We start from the raw sequence: 16138 nt of genomic DNA on the forward strand, positions 1-16138 counted from the left end.
AGTTTAGATGCTTAATCTTGACCTCCTGGCCAGTTATGTGCTTGAACTCTGATCTATTTCTATTACCCCTGAAACATCATGCTTTGTCCATCAATACCTGAAAGTCAGTCAATCTCTCATCTCTCTATCTGCTGTCACTACCTAGCCAGGTTTGGCTCCAGATTCCAGAATTCCCCACCTGGCCTATCCAAGTGATAATTATTGACTGTCTGTGCAAGTTCTCAGAAATCCCAGGCCATGGTCATATTTTCTTAGAAATCCCATGCTCTTTGAGGAAGCCTCAGACACCGCTGTAGCAGAGCCCTGTGCCACCCACTCCTGCTCCTGCCTCCCCAGTGCTCGCTCTCACTGAGGAACAAGTTGGTCAGGAAACCACACCACAGCCATGCCCTTTAAAGACACTGGTAATACTCCACTGGAGCCAAAGGTGGAGGATCACCCTCACCAGCCGCAATGTGAAGTCTCTGAAGAAGGTATGTGCTGACCTGATGAGAGGTAGGAAGGAAAAGAATCTGATAGTGAAAGGACCTGATCAGACTCTGAGGCCCACCAAGACAGAATAACTATGAGAAAAAATTCCTTGAGGTGAAAGTTCTAAGACTTGGGATCAATTTCAGATGAGGATCCACAAGCGACTCATTGACCTGCACAGCCCTGAGATTGTCAAGCAGATCACTTCCATCAGTAATGAGCCAGGAGTCGAGGTGGAAGTCACCACTGCCTATGCCTAAGTCAACCTTTTTAATAAACTGATAATCAGTTGTTAAAAAGAAAAATGAAATCCCATAGCACCAATTGTCTGCATCACTCAGTTCACCTGTTATGCCTAGATCTGTTACCAACATCCTATCTCACCAGCAAGATTGTAAATTAATATTACTGAGTATTCGTGGATTAAATAATCACATAGGCCCTAACTATGGAAGACACAAAATAAGATATTTATAGTAAAAGTAAAGGACTAGAGGAACTGACATTACCAGAAAAGTCAGGCTTAGAAGAGATGCTGGAGTTCACACTGAGTTACCAGGGAAAAAAGTGATTTTTAACCATCATAGTAATATTTTCCATTCATTGAGGACCAATCATGTGTACCAGGCACTGTACTAGATATATTAAATGTCATTCTTCTAATCCTTACAACTATCATTTGAAGAAACCTTTGACGCTCAAGGAAGTCTATAAACTTTCCCATGATGACACAGCTAGAAAGTGAAGGAGTTGAGATAATTTAGGTTGACTCCAAAGCCCATGGTATATCTGCACACGTGTGTGCTAAGTTGCTTCAGCTATGTCTGACTCTTTGTGACCCTATGGACTGTAGCCTGCCAGTCTCCTCTGCCCATGGGATTCTGCACACAAGAATACTGGAGTGGGTTGCCACCCCCTCTTCCATAGTATGTCTACTACACTACAAACCAAGGAAAAAATTATCACCAACTCCTCAATTTTGCCAGAGCTATTGCTAGAGCACATTATTCCTGTAAAACTCTAATATCACTTGAAAATTTTCAATGAGTTCAAAAGATTGTAAGAAAGAAATTTTTCCAGAATAATCAGGGAATAGTGTATAGGTGGAAATACAGAGCATTAAGGGAAAATGTCCTGCCCAGCAGCTGTGTTCATTCCTCCATTCAACTCAGTGGTACTAAACATAAAGCCAAATGAACTCTGGGCATTTTAATATTGTTTTCTCTTTGGGGAACCTAACTTCTCCTTAATAGGACAGGAAAAAAGCCCACCTAGCTGACTGTTGCTTGGTGCCTCATTCTACTAAGGCTTTATGGCTGAGCTTCTGTAGTTTGTGTCTGCTTGAAAGAGCCTCTGGCCTCTTTCCTAGTTTTAAAGGCTGTCCTCAGCTGGAACACTGGATTACTAGCCCTAGTTAAAGAGCACTTAGAGCCATGCTGGTTAAAACACTTGCATGACTTCCAGGCAACTGCAATAGAGGCCAAGAATTAATTAATTGATGCCAGTGGGAGTTGAAAGCTTGGGATAAGGGCACTGCAAAGCCTGGGAGCATCTGCCTCACACCACAAAGCTCACATTCCCAGCACTCCAGCTGCTGTGAGGAGTAGTGCTGAGAGCATTGCATTGAAGGAGTTACAAGCCCAGGTCTGGGTCTATGGGAACTTGAGTCTTGCTGATCTTTCTGAGGCTAATTCCTCATCTGTAAATAAGAAGAGTAATCCCTGTACTACTCATTGCAGAAGATTTTGTGAGGCTCAGATGAACTATCTGTATGTGAAGCCTCCATAAAGACTGTGACTGGAGTAAATGCCTCCCTCGAGTGCTCCCAGAACAATCCGTGCTTCCCCAACAAGCACTTGTTGTATTTCACAGTTATTACTTCTTTGTCTTGTCTTTCTCTTATGTACTGTACAATTCCATAAGGACAGGGATGGTATCGATATTGCTCAACACTGGCTCCTAGAATCTACCACAGTGCAGACTGCTTGGTTGTTGCTCAAGAAATGCCTGTGAGATGAATGAATAGTGCACAATGAATAATTGTAGTCCTATGTAGTGTTCTTTATTTTGTGGAAGCTTCATGCCACATGGTAAAACAAATCCCATGTCACCATCACTGTCAGCTACAGGCAACTTTTTTTTTTTTTTTCACTTTATAACTGTTGTTTCATACTCAGAAGCAGTCCTCAAGAAGTGTACAGTCCAAAGAGAATAATACATGTAGAAATGAAAAATCAAATTAAAAAAACACAGTAAATGCCATTTCTAATAAGTTCTCACTTTCAATTCAACTTTTTCAAAGAACTAACCTCTGGGGTAATTCCAAACATCTTAAAATTACAAGTTTCTCTAGGACTAAAACTACCATATGACCCAGCAATCTCAATATTAGGCATATACCTTGAGGAAACCAAAACTGAAAAAGATATATGTACCCCAATGTTTGGGCTTCCCTTGTGGCTCAGCTGGTAAAAAATCTGCCTGCAATGCAGGAGACTTGGGTCCAATCCCTGGGTTGGGAAAATCCCATGGAGAAGGGAAAGGCTATCCAATTCAGTATTCTGGCCTACAGAAGTCCAGGACTGTATAGGCACAACTGAGTGACTTCCACTTTCACCCCAATGTTCACTGCAGCACTATTTATGATAGCTAGGACATAGAAGCAACCCAATGGCAGCCCACTCCAGTACTCTTGCCTGGAAAATCCCATGGACGGAGGAGCCTGGTAGGCTGCAGTTCATGGGGTCGCTAAGAGTCGGACACGACTGAGCGACTTCACTTTCACTTTTTACTTTGATGCATAGGAGAAGGAAATGGCAACCCACTCCAGTGTTCTTGCCTGGAGAATCCCAGGGACGGGGGAGCCTGGTGGGCTGCCGTCTATGGGGTTGCACAGAGTCAGACACGACTGAAGCGACTTAGCAGCAGCAGCAGCAGATGTCCATCAACAAATGAATGGATAAAGAAGCTGTGGTGCATATATACAATGGAATATTACTCAGCCATAAAACAGAATGCATTTGAGTTGGTTCTAATGAGGTGGATGAACATAGAGACCGTCATACAGAGTGAAGTCAGAAAGAGAAAAGTGAATATCACATATTAGTACATATATATGGAATCTAGAAAGATTATACTGATGAACCTATGTGAAGGGCTGAAGTGGAGACACAGACATAGAAAACAGACTTATGGACAGGGGCGGCGGGAGGATGGAAACATACACACTACCTTATGTAAAATAGATAGCCAGTGGGAATTTGCTGTATGTCTCAAGGAAATCAAACCAGGGCTCTGTGACAATCTAGAGGGGTGGGAGGAGGTGGGAGGCGGTTCAAGAGGGAGGGGACATATGTATACCTATGGCTGATTCATTTTGCCGTATGGCAGAAATCAACACAATATTGTAAAAGAATTATCCTTCAATTAAAAATAAATGTTTTAAAGATAATCTTTTTTTAAAAAAAACTACAAGTTTTTATATTTAAAGACCATAGACTGCTTTGTGTGTCCAGATGGAGCATTTTAAGTATAAATTCAATTGTGTAAAAATCCCAGATATTTTTGTGGAGGAGTGACTATTTTCTGAAAGCACTAATCACCAGAAGTAAACATGTGTAGGAAGGTGTGGAGGAGCGGGGCAGAAGTGTGTCAGAGGATGTTTCTGTAGATTCCAGTGAAACCTTTTTGGAGATAAATATGCAAAGACTCAAAACACAAAGGTAGGCACTATCATTTGCAAAGACCTACACGCAGTGAGAAGAAATTGGAAAACCAATGTACATTGCTTCAAAGCCCCAATATTTTTAGTACCTTGAAATTATTAAATTTTTATCTGCTTTTATGTGAAACAAATATGCAAACTAACCTAACAACTTGAGCAGAATGTCAAGGGATTCTTCTGAAGGTTATTTTCTCTGTGATAGGACTACAGAAGAGACTTGGGTACAAGAGCATCACATTATACCAGGAAGCCTGGCAACACTTTTGGCAAGGAAGTGTTTGGTGAAGTCTTTATCACCACTGGGAAGAGCAAGCAGGAGAAGGTGAAATGGTGAAAACAACAAGTTGGGAGGTTCTAATAAAAGTAGTTTCCTAGTCTAATAGCAGTGACAGATGAACTGAAAAGTGAAAAGTGAAAGTGAAGTCGCTCAGTCATGTCCGACTCTGCAACCCCAGGGACTGTAGTCTACCAGGCTCCTCCGTCCATGGGATTTTCCAAGCAAGAGTACTGGAGTGGGTTGCCATTGCCTTCTCCAAGAGATCTTCCCAACCCAGGGATTGAACCCAGTCTCCCGCATTGTAGGCAGACACTTTACCGTCTGAGCCACCAGGGAAGTCCCTACAGGTGAACTGGTGAGCCCCAAAACAATTAAGTTTGAAAAGACAGATTGTAGAGTTTCCTTTGTTGTTCAGTTCCTAACTCATGTCCAACTCTTTATGACCCCATGAACTACAGCACTCCTGGCTTCCTTATCCTTCACTTTCTCCCAGAGTTTGCTTAAATTCATGTCCATTGAGTCAGTGATTTCTTAAACATTTTTAATACCTCCCTTAGAGAAAGCAAATTTTTGATGAGTAAAAGTCCCCCTGAATTCATTATACAACAAATAATTCTGAGATGGGATCTCAGTATTTTTTGTTGTTATTCAGTCACCAAGTTGTGTCCAACTATTGGCAACTCCATGGACTGCAGCACACAAGCCTTCCCTGTCCTTCACTGTCTCAGTATTACTTACTTGCAGGAAGTTCATTTTAAGCTTTTACCTGGAATTGTGCCTATGGGAGACACTTTGGGGAGTATCACAGACACAGAGTTGTTCCCCAATATCTGTGCTCCCTTCTAGCTATGGCTGAGCACAAGAGCACCAAAAACAAAGACTTCATTTCCACCCTCCCCTGCAGCTAGGCATGCACATGACTAAACTCTACAAAGCGGTTTCCAGGAACCTTCCTTAAGGACTGGTGCTTATTGTTCGTTATCTCATCTTTGCCTCTTTCTCCTTTCTTCCTCCTGAGAGAGATGCTGCCATTTGGAGGCTGAGGACCACATTCTTGGTTGAAACCTGCAATCTGAAGACTTTTAGAGCATAAGTCACTACTCCAGCCCTGGATGGCCTATGTTTTGACTTAAATGAGAAACAATGCATTTTTATCCTGATGAAACCACTATTATTTAGAGGTTTTCTGTTATTGCTGAACTTAAGCCTTGTTGATACAGGGAAGGTTTGTATTCAAAGTAGGTAAGAAGCAGTCCCCAACTTTAAGAAGTTTCATCAACCTAAGAAGAACATGAGTGGTATACACTAAACTGCAAATTTGTACAAAGCATAAAATTATTATAAAATTTAGAGTGTCACAAGTTCAAAATATTATTGTTGAGCCTGGGAACAAAAAAAGGAAGACAAGTCACCTCTGTTAGAAGATAAAGAGGGAAGGAATAGTGTGGCTCAAGTGGCATTTGAAATGGGCCTTAAAGAAGAATAGAATTTTGATAGATAAAAGTGGAGAGAAAGACAAAACAGGCAGAAAGAACAGCATTTCAAAGGCTAGAAGGAGAAAAGCATGGATTGTGTTCAAAAAAGTTTAAGTGATTCAGAGCACAGGTTGTAGACAGTGATCCTTACTGATCACCCAATTGACCTATTTCCTTTCCTTGCTGCATTTTTTTCATGACCTTTGTCATGATCTGATTGTGTCAACTCTGATATCTGTTTATTTTCTAGAATAACCAGAATTTCAGTTCTCCAACCTTTTGGTTTCAGCAACTCCTTTACATCCTTAAAAATTATTTAAGGCCCCAAAAAGCTTTGGTTTATGAAGGATATATCTATAAATACAAACTGTATTAGAATGAGTATAGAGTTTTAGTTATGTAAGATAAATAAGTTATAGAGATATGCTGTATAACATGTCTACTATTAAGAACACTACACTGTGCACTTAAAATTTTTTCAGAGTATAGATTTAATGTTAAGTATTCTTTCACTCTTCTCTTTCATGCATTGGAGAAGGAAATGGCAACCCACTCCACTGTTCTTGCCTGGGGAATCCCCGGGACGGCAGAGCCTGGTGGGCTGCCGTCTATGGGGTCGCACGGAGTCGGACACGACTGAATCGACTTAGCATAGCATAGCATTCTTACCACAAGACAGGTGCCGAGAAAACTTTTGGTGGTCACAGATATATTTATTACCTTGATTGTGGTGATGGTTTTATGGGTGTATGCATATATCCAAGCTCATAAAATTATATACATGAAATATATGTGATATTTTGTATATCGATTACACCCTAATAAAGATGTTTTAATTTTTTTAATTGATAAAATTTTTAACATTTATGTAATCACTTTAAAATAACAAAAATAAACCCATTCCATGTTAATGTAAAGAACATTTTTATGGAAAAAAATGTTCACAAAAAGTCATTAAAATATAGCATTGTTTCACATTTTTGCAATTTTCCTTAATATCTGGCCTAATGAAAGACAGCTAGACTCCCACATCTGCTTCTACATTCAATCTGTTGTGATATCACATATCAGATAGCCTCTGGGAGACTTCACTATATACACATAAGAAAAGAAAATGAGAGTGAAAGTGACAAATAACATCTTAGTATTATTATGGAAACAATCTTTACTTTGCAGACACTCTGAGAGAGTTCCCGAAGCCCCTTAAGTTCCCTGACTAACTTTGAGAACCACTGAACTGGAATATAAACTCAGTGATGACAGAGATTATATTTAGTTCACTGTTACATTCCCAGCATCTGGACCTGGCAGATAGTATGCACTCAATAATGCTCATTGAGTAAACGCATGAACGTGAGGCTTTATTATGAAAGACACTGAATGCCAGGCTAATGAGTTTGCTATAAACTTAGTAGAAAAGGGGGAGCCAGAAGTGAGAAATCACTGGATGTGGTGTATTATCCCCCAACTGGAAATCCATGAATCTATTCCTGACTTAACTGTCTGTGTGATCTTCCTCAAGACAATCAACTCCTGTTCAATTATATTTTTTTCATCAGAAAAATAAAGTATTGCAATAAATATGGATTGTCACTTTCAACTCTCTTAATCTGCAGATTGTAGAATTATGTCACAAAAATATTAATTTTAAAGGTCACAAAATCAAAATTCCTTACTGATAACTATTCTCACATTTATTGATGCTAAGACTGGTCACCATGACTTCCCTGGCAGTCTAATGGTTAAGACTCTGAGCTTCCATTGCAGGAAAAACAGGTTCGATCCCTAGTCAGGAAAGTAAGATCCTACATGCCTCACAGTATGGCCACCCCACTCCCCCCAAAAAGAAGACTAATCATTAACTAGGGTCTTTAAAAGTAAGATTAGAGAATCAACATTAAACTTCAGTATAGCTAAAAGTGTTTACTTGGAAGAAAATATTTACTAAGGGAGGTCTCTTAACTTATTTAAATCTCAAATAATTCCTGTGATGTAGCAGTTTCTTTCCTACATTTTGCTAAATCAGGAGATACTAAAAAAGACATTCCTAGCCCCACACCTTGGAGTAACTAACAAAGTTAGGAGTTAAGTCTCCTGTGTGATTATGACTGCGTCTAAAACTTACTGTCTTAAAAAGGTATAACACTACCTCCTAGAAATTGAGATACTGCTCAAATTGGATATGTTGCTTCAATTTGGAAGAATGGATTGACAAAAACAAAAATATGGCACTTATGGAATCCAACTAATTACCACATTAGTTAATCTAGAATTATCCAAGAGAATTAGACTTTATCAGGTTAACATGGCAGGGAAAAGTGACTATATCCAGTTAATTAAAATGTATGAGACACTACGGACAAAGGTGGAGAAAAGAGGACAGAGCTTGGAAAATTTTGAGGCAAACATAGAAGAAAAAAAAAAAGACATCATCTCATTTTATTTTCAAACCTGAGCGTACCACTGAGAAAGAAACAGGCTCTGTTCTTCATCATTTCTTTGTTCGTTTTTGGCTGAAACAAATTAAGGTCATCCACCCTGGGAATAAATGAGATTTGCTCTGAGGTCGTTACCAAATCAGCAGTGGCACAAGTAGTCCTGCTAATGAAAATTATCCCAACCGTCTGACTCAGACATCATCTCAGTTTCAATTCCCTGCAGCCATTTGGTTGAAAAGATTTCATAATGATTTTTGAGAGACCATTTCAAGTTTGTATTTTATCTTAAGGAAAGAGAGGATGTGTTTGTTCTCTGTTTCGAATAAGAAATAAGCTTGACTTCATAAAGACTACATAGTGAGAACATTCACCTGTAGTTCCTTTCTTTCTTTTTTCTTTCTCTCTTTTTTCTTTCTCTCTTTTTTCTTTCTTTCTTTTTTAGGTAAGAAGTAAGTTGATTGAGATAGATACACAGTCCATAGACGGAGTGTGGACCATCTCAGAAAGGGAGAGGTCACACCTGTGGCTTCTTAAAAATTATTCCTCATTGCATCTTTCTTCCATTCAATTTCCCAGTAGTTGGAAAACCAACCCGTCAGCCTTTCCTTACCTACGTCTATGGTACTCTACTCTTCAATTATAACATCAGAGCTTATTATTCTTCTGCAGTGTGGTAAGACACATCAGTAAACCTCTAGTTATTATTGATTTATTTGGTACAGTTTGCTTCAGAACTTCTATGTGCCAGGTACTGTGTTGATACTAGGGATCCAAAAATGGGTGAAATAGATCCTTACCTTCAAAGTGGTCACTGTCTAGTGGGAGTTAGACAGATAAGTAGATAAATATTTCTTTGATGTGTTCATATTATCAACAATATGAGCAGCTATTGCATTCTAGGTGTTCATGGTAGGTGCTGGGCCTCTGTTCTTCACCAAAAAAAAAAAAAAAAAGTATTACGACCCAAGTTAAGCAAAGATAAATTCAGAAAAAGAAGTAATTTAAAAAGTAGGAAATGAGCATTCTGATATGAGCTATGTGAAAATGAGAAAGACTTTGTCTGAGATAGTCCTAAGCCTTTGAAAATGAGACAAAAGAACATGAAAAGGGCAGTCAGGAAGAAAGAATGAGAAAGAAAAGTCAATACCCCAGAAGCTCTGCCTGGTGAATTAGTAGCCTGACAAGGTGCCCCCATCTGGCTTTAAGGAGGCAGGCCAACCTAGGTTCTCCTTTGAGATTTTTCCATCAGTTGCATTAATACAGCAAATTAGCATATTATTTACACTACAATCAAACCTGGGTATTGGGGGTGGGGATGGAGGGAATTGGTGGTTAGTAGTTGAGTGTAAAATTATCCTAACACTACTATTCTGGTGAGAATTATCAACTGCTTTTTAGACACATCCTATTACCCATTTACTTTGATTCCAATCCAGCACCATTCTTTATGTTTACTAAGCTTTGGGGCTTATATTGACTTCCAGTTATTTCACTTGAGTAATACCCTTAATTAGTATAAGCATGAGTCCTTTATTTTCTCTGAAACACTGCCAAATTCAGTTTTCCCCTCAGCAAGGGGAAACTTAATTAACATTTTGTTAATTTCTAGAACCATTTCAATTTTCCCTTCTCTGGGGTTTCCACCTGCTTAGAGAAGGAGGAAATGTTTATAGATAAAGAAAACAGTAGATGAGGCATAAAAATTAACATGGAACTAATCCAATTCTCAAGATGATTCAGAAAACCTAGACTGTTTTGAGAACTATTGTGTATATGAAGTATTAATTCATATATAACAGGGAAAGGGGAGCCTTGAGACACCCTTGCAATCCCTTTGTTTACCCTATAGCTCCCACCACCTCTTTAAACTAATCCTGGCCTCTGCTGCCCTAGGAAATCTTAGACCATCATTGAAATTCAAATAGGAACAAAAGAAGTTAATTTTTAGCTTTTAAACTTACAGAGTTGAGGTCCTGCCATAAGCAATAGATTTGGAAAACTATTTAACCATCCACCTCTTCCATCCCTTCCCCATTCACCAATGAGGAGAACAAATAAACCTTTGCGGATTGGAGAGGGTGGCAAGAGTTTGGAGAAAAGGCAAAAAAATAAAAAATTAGAAATTATATGAGAGTTCTGTTCTTTGTCCTGCCCAGCCAGGGACCTGTGGGATAAAAGGGAGGTGGTTCTTCCTTTAAGACTAAGGATATGAGACAGACCTCAGTAAGAAACTCCCCTGCTGCTGCTGCTGCTGCTAAGTTGCTTCAGTCGTGTCCGACTCTTAGCGACCCCATGGACTGCAGCCCACCAGACTTCTCCATCCATGGGATTTTCCAGGCAAGAGTGCTGGAGTGGGGTGCCATTGCCTTCTCCAAGAAACCCCCCAGGTAAAATTGTGGGCTGTCTGGAAAGCCTGGAAAGAGCCCTAAGTTTCCTCCCAGTCCTTGAGTGGCATAGCAAAGCATCTGAACTTCCTATGCCTCAGATGCCAAGAGACACAGAAGTTAGCAGAGAGAATTACAGCCCTGAGGGTCCCACAGTGTAGCTGGCAGAATTCTGATTAATCCCAAGATTCACACCCCCTTGTGTCTGCCCTGTATTCTCTCCTTCCCTTGAGTGTCGGGAACATTTGTGAATATAATGAAATTTTACAACTGGAATTATGCTATCTCGTATCATAAAAGTGAAGGTAATTTGAAGATGTAATTAAGGTGCCTAATCTGTTGACTTTGAGTTAATCAAGAAGGAGATTAACCTGCATGGCCTTGGCATAACCAGGTGAGCCCTTTAAAAGGCCTTCCCTGTAGGGAGAGATTGGAAGTGAGAGCTTCTTCTATTCACCTTGAAGAAGAAAACAGCCATGTTTGAGGAGGACCTGTGAGAGGGCCACATGGCAAGGACACCCAGGGCAGCACTAGATGCTGAGAGTGGCCCCTGGCCAGCAGCTAGCAAGAAAATGAAGACCTCAGTCATAACACCACAAGAAAATGAATTCTGCGAACAGCCTGAATGAGCATAGAAGCAAATGTTTCCCCAGAACCTCCAGGTGCGAATATAGCCTGGCTGACCTCTTGAGTTCAGCCTTGGAAGACATAGAAAAGCGGACCCAACTAAACTGTGCCTGGACTTCTGAGTCATAGAAATTGTTGGATAATACATGGATCTTGTACAAACAGGCCACTCAAGATGGCTATTCTCTTGCCCTCTGTACACCCCATGCTCAACCAGTTCCTGCTTCACCTACACCCTACCCTCCTAGCTGACCTTCCTTCTTAATCATAGAGCCGCATCAGTAACTCCCCTCCACCATCTGCCCCTGCTGGTGGTTGTTCTAATCCTTGATCAGAACGTCTCCACCATGATAGTTTATCAAAGGGGAGGTGAGGGACATGCCCCTCTGCTGATTTCCCTGGTAATCAATGAGCCAGAAAGTGTTACGTCACTCAGTCATGTCCAACTCTTTCTGACCCCAGGGACAGAGCCTGCCAGGATCCTCTGGCCGTGGGATTTACCAGGCAAGGATACTGGAGAGGGTTACCATTTCCTTCTCCAGGAGATCTTCCTGACCCAGGGGTCAAACCTGCATCTCCTGTATTACAGGTAGATTCTTTACCATCTGAGCCACCCGGGAAGCCCCATCCTAATGTCAGTCCTACCTGTAAGTGGTAACCTCTCTTTCCCCCAGCTAGAGAAGACTGAGACTGCTGCCGTGATCTGCCTGTAATCTGCTATAGATGGTGGAGTGTTGCTTCAGGAACTTACTTCAGACATGTAAGAGCCCCATCCAATAAACCATGATGTCTCCATTGCTAACTCCCAGCTCTTTTTTCAGTCTTACAGCTGGGCAGTTCTAGGGCTTGCGGGCTTGCAGGGTGCAGTCCATATGCCACTAGATGTGTGGTCATTTGTTATCCAGCAATAAAAAGCTAATTCACATAGCCAGGTATGAGAGAATACAGGCTTGTACCATGACGCTAAAGACTGGATGGGTAACAACTGGGTAACAATTCTGTGGATGCTGGCCAGGATGGGAGAGCCAGAGGCTCCACAGGAAAAGCCCTTTCTCGGGGGATAGCAACAAAGACCTAGACACGCAGAACTCTCCTACCTATTTGGGATGGAATTTGAACCTCTCCACAAGTAAACCTTAGTGGTAACTCCAGGGACAATAAAGTTGTGGAAGGTGCTGTTAAAAATCCTAAATTTTCAGGTTAACAAGGAAATCAAAAGAAGAACTCTAAGTTGTGTGTACCTAAATGACAAATTCAATAGAAAACCCTGAAAATTATATCCAAATTTATAACACTCATATTAAGAAAATTGTAAGAATAAAAATAAACATAAATATTTTAAAATAAATAAAACTGTTTTAATTTTTAAATAAATTTTAAAAATAAAAATCCTAAATTTTACTGAAATGTGTAAGAAAAATGTCAGAAGTATCTGAATTTATTCCTAAATGTTGGGAGTAAGATATCTGCCTTATAGTAGGGATTCAGGCTAGAAATTCTCAGTTGTGGGGGAGGGAAAAGTTTCATTTTTGTGGCATGTGCTAAATCCATTTCCAGCAGGGCTCATCTTGCTACAATGGGCCCTCCTAGAGAAACACAGAGTCAAGGGTAGATAAATCTTTTCTCCAACACTGTTACCCTGAGAAAATCAGTTTAAAATGAATGCAAGGGCAGCCTTTAAAAGTTGCCTTGAAACTCCCAGGGTAAAATGGCAGAATGAAGCCAGAACACAGGCCCTTGCCCACTCCAAACTTAACAAGGAGAATAGCAGACACAGATTAAGAACCAGCAGCCCTCAAAGGAAGGAACACAGCTTCAATGCAACATTTGAAATAGTGACTGGACGACAGAGAAATAGAAGATTCCAGGGATCAAGGTATGGAGTGTGCCTCTCCCTGCACACTCTCACCCTCAGCCATCCCCTACCTCCACTCTTCAAGCAACCTATGGGACACATGGTGAGGTGAGAGTCCTGGGCAAAGTTCACCAGTTTTCAATGATGCAAGAGGTTCATGGAGAGGGAAAATAGCAGCCAGAAAAATATCCAGGGGACCCCTTGATATGAGAATCTTCTTCACATAAGCTCACCATTTTCCTTCTAGCCAAAAGAAAGCAAGCAAAGGAGGGTTCTACCGAAAATACAGAAATAGCATCAAAAGAGCTTTAAGAAAAATGTAAAAACCCAACAGAAAGATGTATAATATTCAGACACAAATGTCTCAAAAGAGAGGAAACAAAAATTATAAATATGTAAAAAAGTTTAACCTCATTAGTAATTAGTAAAATTGCATTAACATCATAGTGAGATTTTCTTTTATATCTAGCTGACTGGTAAACACTAAAATGTGTGGCAATAATGAGCATAGGTATGGATGTAAAGGAATGAGGATTCTCATAAACTTCCTGTGGGGATAGAAATTATAAGCCCTGGAAAGCAGTTCAGCTTTGTTTTGGATTGGAAGAACTCATACCACATTTGGGTGTGTGCTCTGATCCATTGACCAAATAACCCTTAGGCTACCAGTTTTGAGGGGAGCCCAGAATTAAAGAAGTCTCTGCAGCAATTGCTATGGAAAATAGTATGATGTTTCATCCAAAAAATTAAAAACAGAACTACTCTATGAACCTGTAATTCCACTTCTGGGTATTTATCCAAAGAAAACAAGAACACTAATCAAAAATATTTATGTATCCCCATGTTCACTGCAGCATTATTCATAGTAGCCAAGCTATGGAAGCAATCTAATTGCCTATGGATAGATGAATGAATAAAGATGTGAGATACATGTATACATATGAATACTACTCAGGAGTGAAAAAAGAATGAAATCTTGTTGTCTGTGACAACATGAATGGATTTACGCTAAGTGAAATAAATCAGACAGAAAAAAATATTGCATGATCTAACTTATATGTGGAGTGTAAAAAACAAACAAACTCATAGGTACAAACAGGTGGTTGCCAGAGAAATTGTGTACAAAAGGTTCAAATTTTCAGTTATAAAATAAATTGTGTACGAAAGGTTCAAACTTTCAGTTATAAAATAAGTAAGTCTTGGGACATTAATGTTCAACATGGTGACTACAGCTAAATGAAAAGACCTCCTCTCTGCAGGAGGTCCAGGTTTCTATGCACTGCCACCTTCCACTCACTGCTCATCATCAGTAAATTCAGGGAGCTCCAGGATTAATAGAGAAATGGTATGGAGTCACTGGTAAGCCCTAATAAAAGAATGACAGCAAAGACCCTTAGGGTCCTCATCTGTTGCTAACTACTCACCTTTTTAAAAATAACATCTCCCAGCTTACTCCTGGGCCAGTTGAGACTAAATGCTCAACAAGACCCCATTGCCCATCATCATCTGTTAGATCCACTGTTAATGGTACCTATTGCTGCAAAACAAATCACCCCAAAACATACTGGCTTACAACAAGAACCCAGATTAACAGAGTTTACCATGCAACAATCAGAAATGAGAAATGTGCTCAAATGATTCTTAAATCCCCTGATGATTTTTAAGACAGTCACAGATTTTAGTAACTTTTGAACTGTGGTGTTGGAGAAGACTCTTGAGAGTTCCTTGGACGGCAAGGAGATCCAACATGTCCATTCTAAAGGAGATCAGTCCTGGGTGTTCTTTGGAAGGAATGATGCTAAAGCTGAAACTCCAGTACTTTGGCCACCTCATAAGAAGAGTTGACTTATTGGAAAAGACTCTGATGCTGGGAGGGATTGAGGGCAGAAGAAGAAGGGGACGACAGAGGATGAGATGGCTGGATGGCATCACTGACTTGATGGACGTGAGTTTGAGTGAACTCCGGGAGTTGGTGATGGACAGGGAGGCCTGGCATGCTGCAATTCTTGGGGTCACAAAAAGTCGGACACGATTGAGCAACTGAACTGAACTGAACTGAACCAGTGAGAACTTTCTGCCTCACTCTGCAAATAATTTCCAGACTTTCATTGACTTAAACAGTTATGTCTATGAACTGTAGGAATAGGAAACTGAAGGAACAATAGGTAGTGTGAAGTAGGTAAAATATGTCCTATATAAATCCTCACTTTCCCATAGTACAGTGCTTGAGAAAATTTTGGAACATCATTACTCTGAAATCATAATGTCAACAAAAGACACTGTTGCTGCTTATTCTCAAATGAGTCCTTACTAGGAAATCAATCTTGGCTTGCAAACCTTGGCTGCAGAAAAAGATGGCAAATACTTCTAGTCTCTCCAGCATAACTCTCTCAGCTGCATCTTTTTCCAGACAGTCACAGAAATGGGTCTTCTGAGAGTGCATTTTAAAGAAAAGGGAATTAATACAACGCCAATAATCAGGGCTTCCCAGTGGCACTAGTGGTAAAGACTCTGCCTGCAAATCCAGGAGACACAAGAGATGTCGGTTCAATCTCTGGGTTAGGAATTCTGGGTTAGGAAGATCCCCTGGAGTAGGCAATAGCAACTCACTCCAGTATTCTTGCCTGGAAAATTCCATGGACAGAGGAGCCTGGCAGGCTACAGCACACAGAGCCACAAAGAGTTGGACACAACTGAGCACACAGACACAAACACACAAAACACAATAAGCAGAACTGAACAAATGACTGTCTCCAGCTCCTTAGATGAGCTATGTGCTCTCTGACAGACATATCAGCATCTGGAGGCACATTCATGCTATATCTGTACTGTTAGAAATTGCCAGACACGGTGAACAGAAGAACCCAATCTGTATAACTTCTGAGAC

General features: G+C 40.3%; 1 pseudogene; it reads left to right on the forward strand.

Annotated features, from left to right (window-relative positions):
• The first annotated feature begins 385 nt into the window (after positions 1–385).
• LOC109556832 (small ribosomal subunit protein uS10-like) lies at positions 386–731 on the forward strand (annotated as a pseudogene).
• Positions 732–16138: the final 15407 nt, after the last annotated feature.

The sequence above is a fragment of the Bos indicus genome, chromosome 3 (genome assembly GCF_029378745.1).
Source record: "Bos indicus isolate NIAB-ARS_2022 breed Sahiwal x Tharparkar chromosome 3, NIAB-ARS_B.indTharparkar_mat_pri_1.0, whole genome shotgun sequence".
NCBI classification, from domain to species: Eukaryota; Metazoa; Chordata; class Mammalia; order Artiodactyla; family Bovidae; genus Bos; species Bos indicus.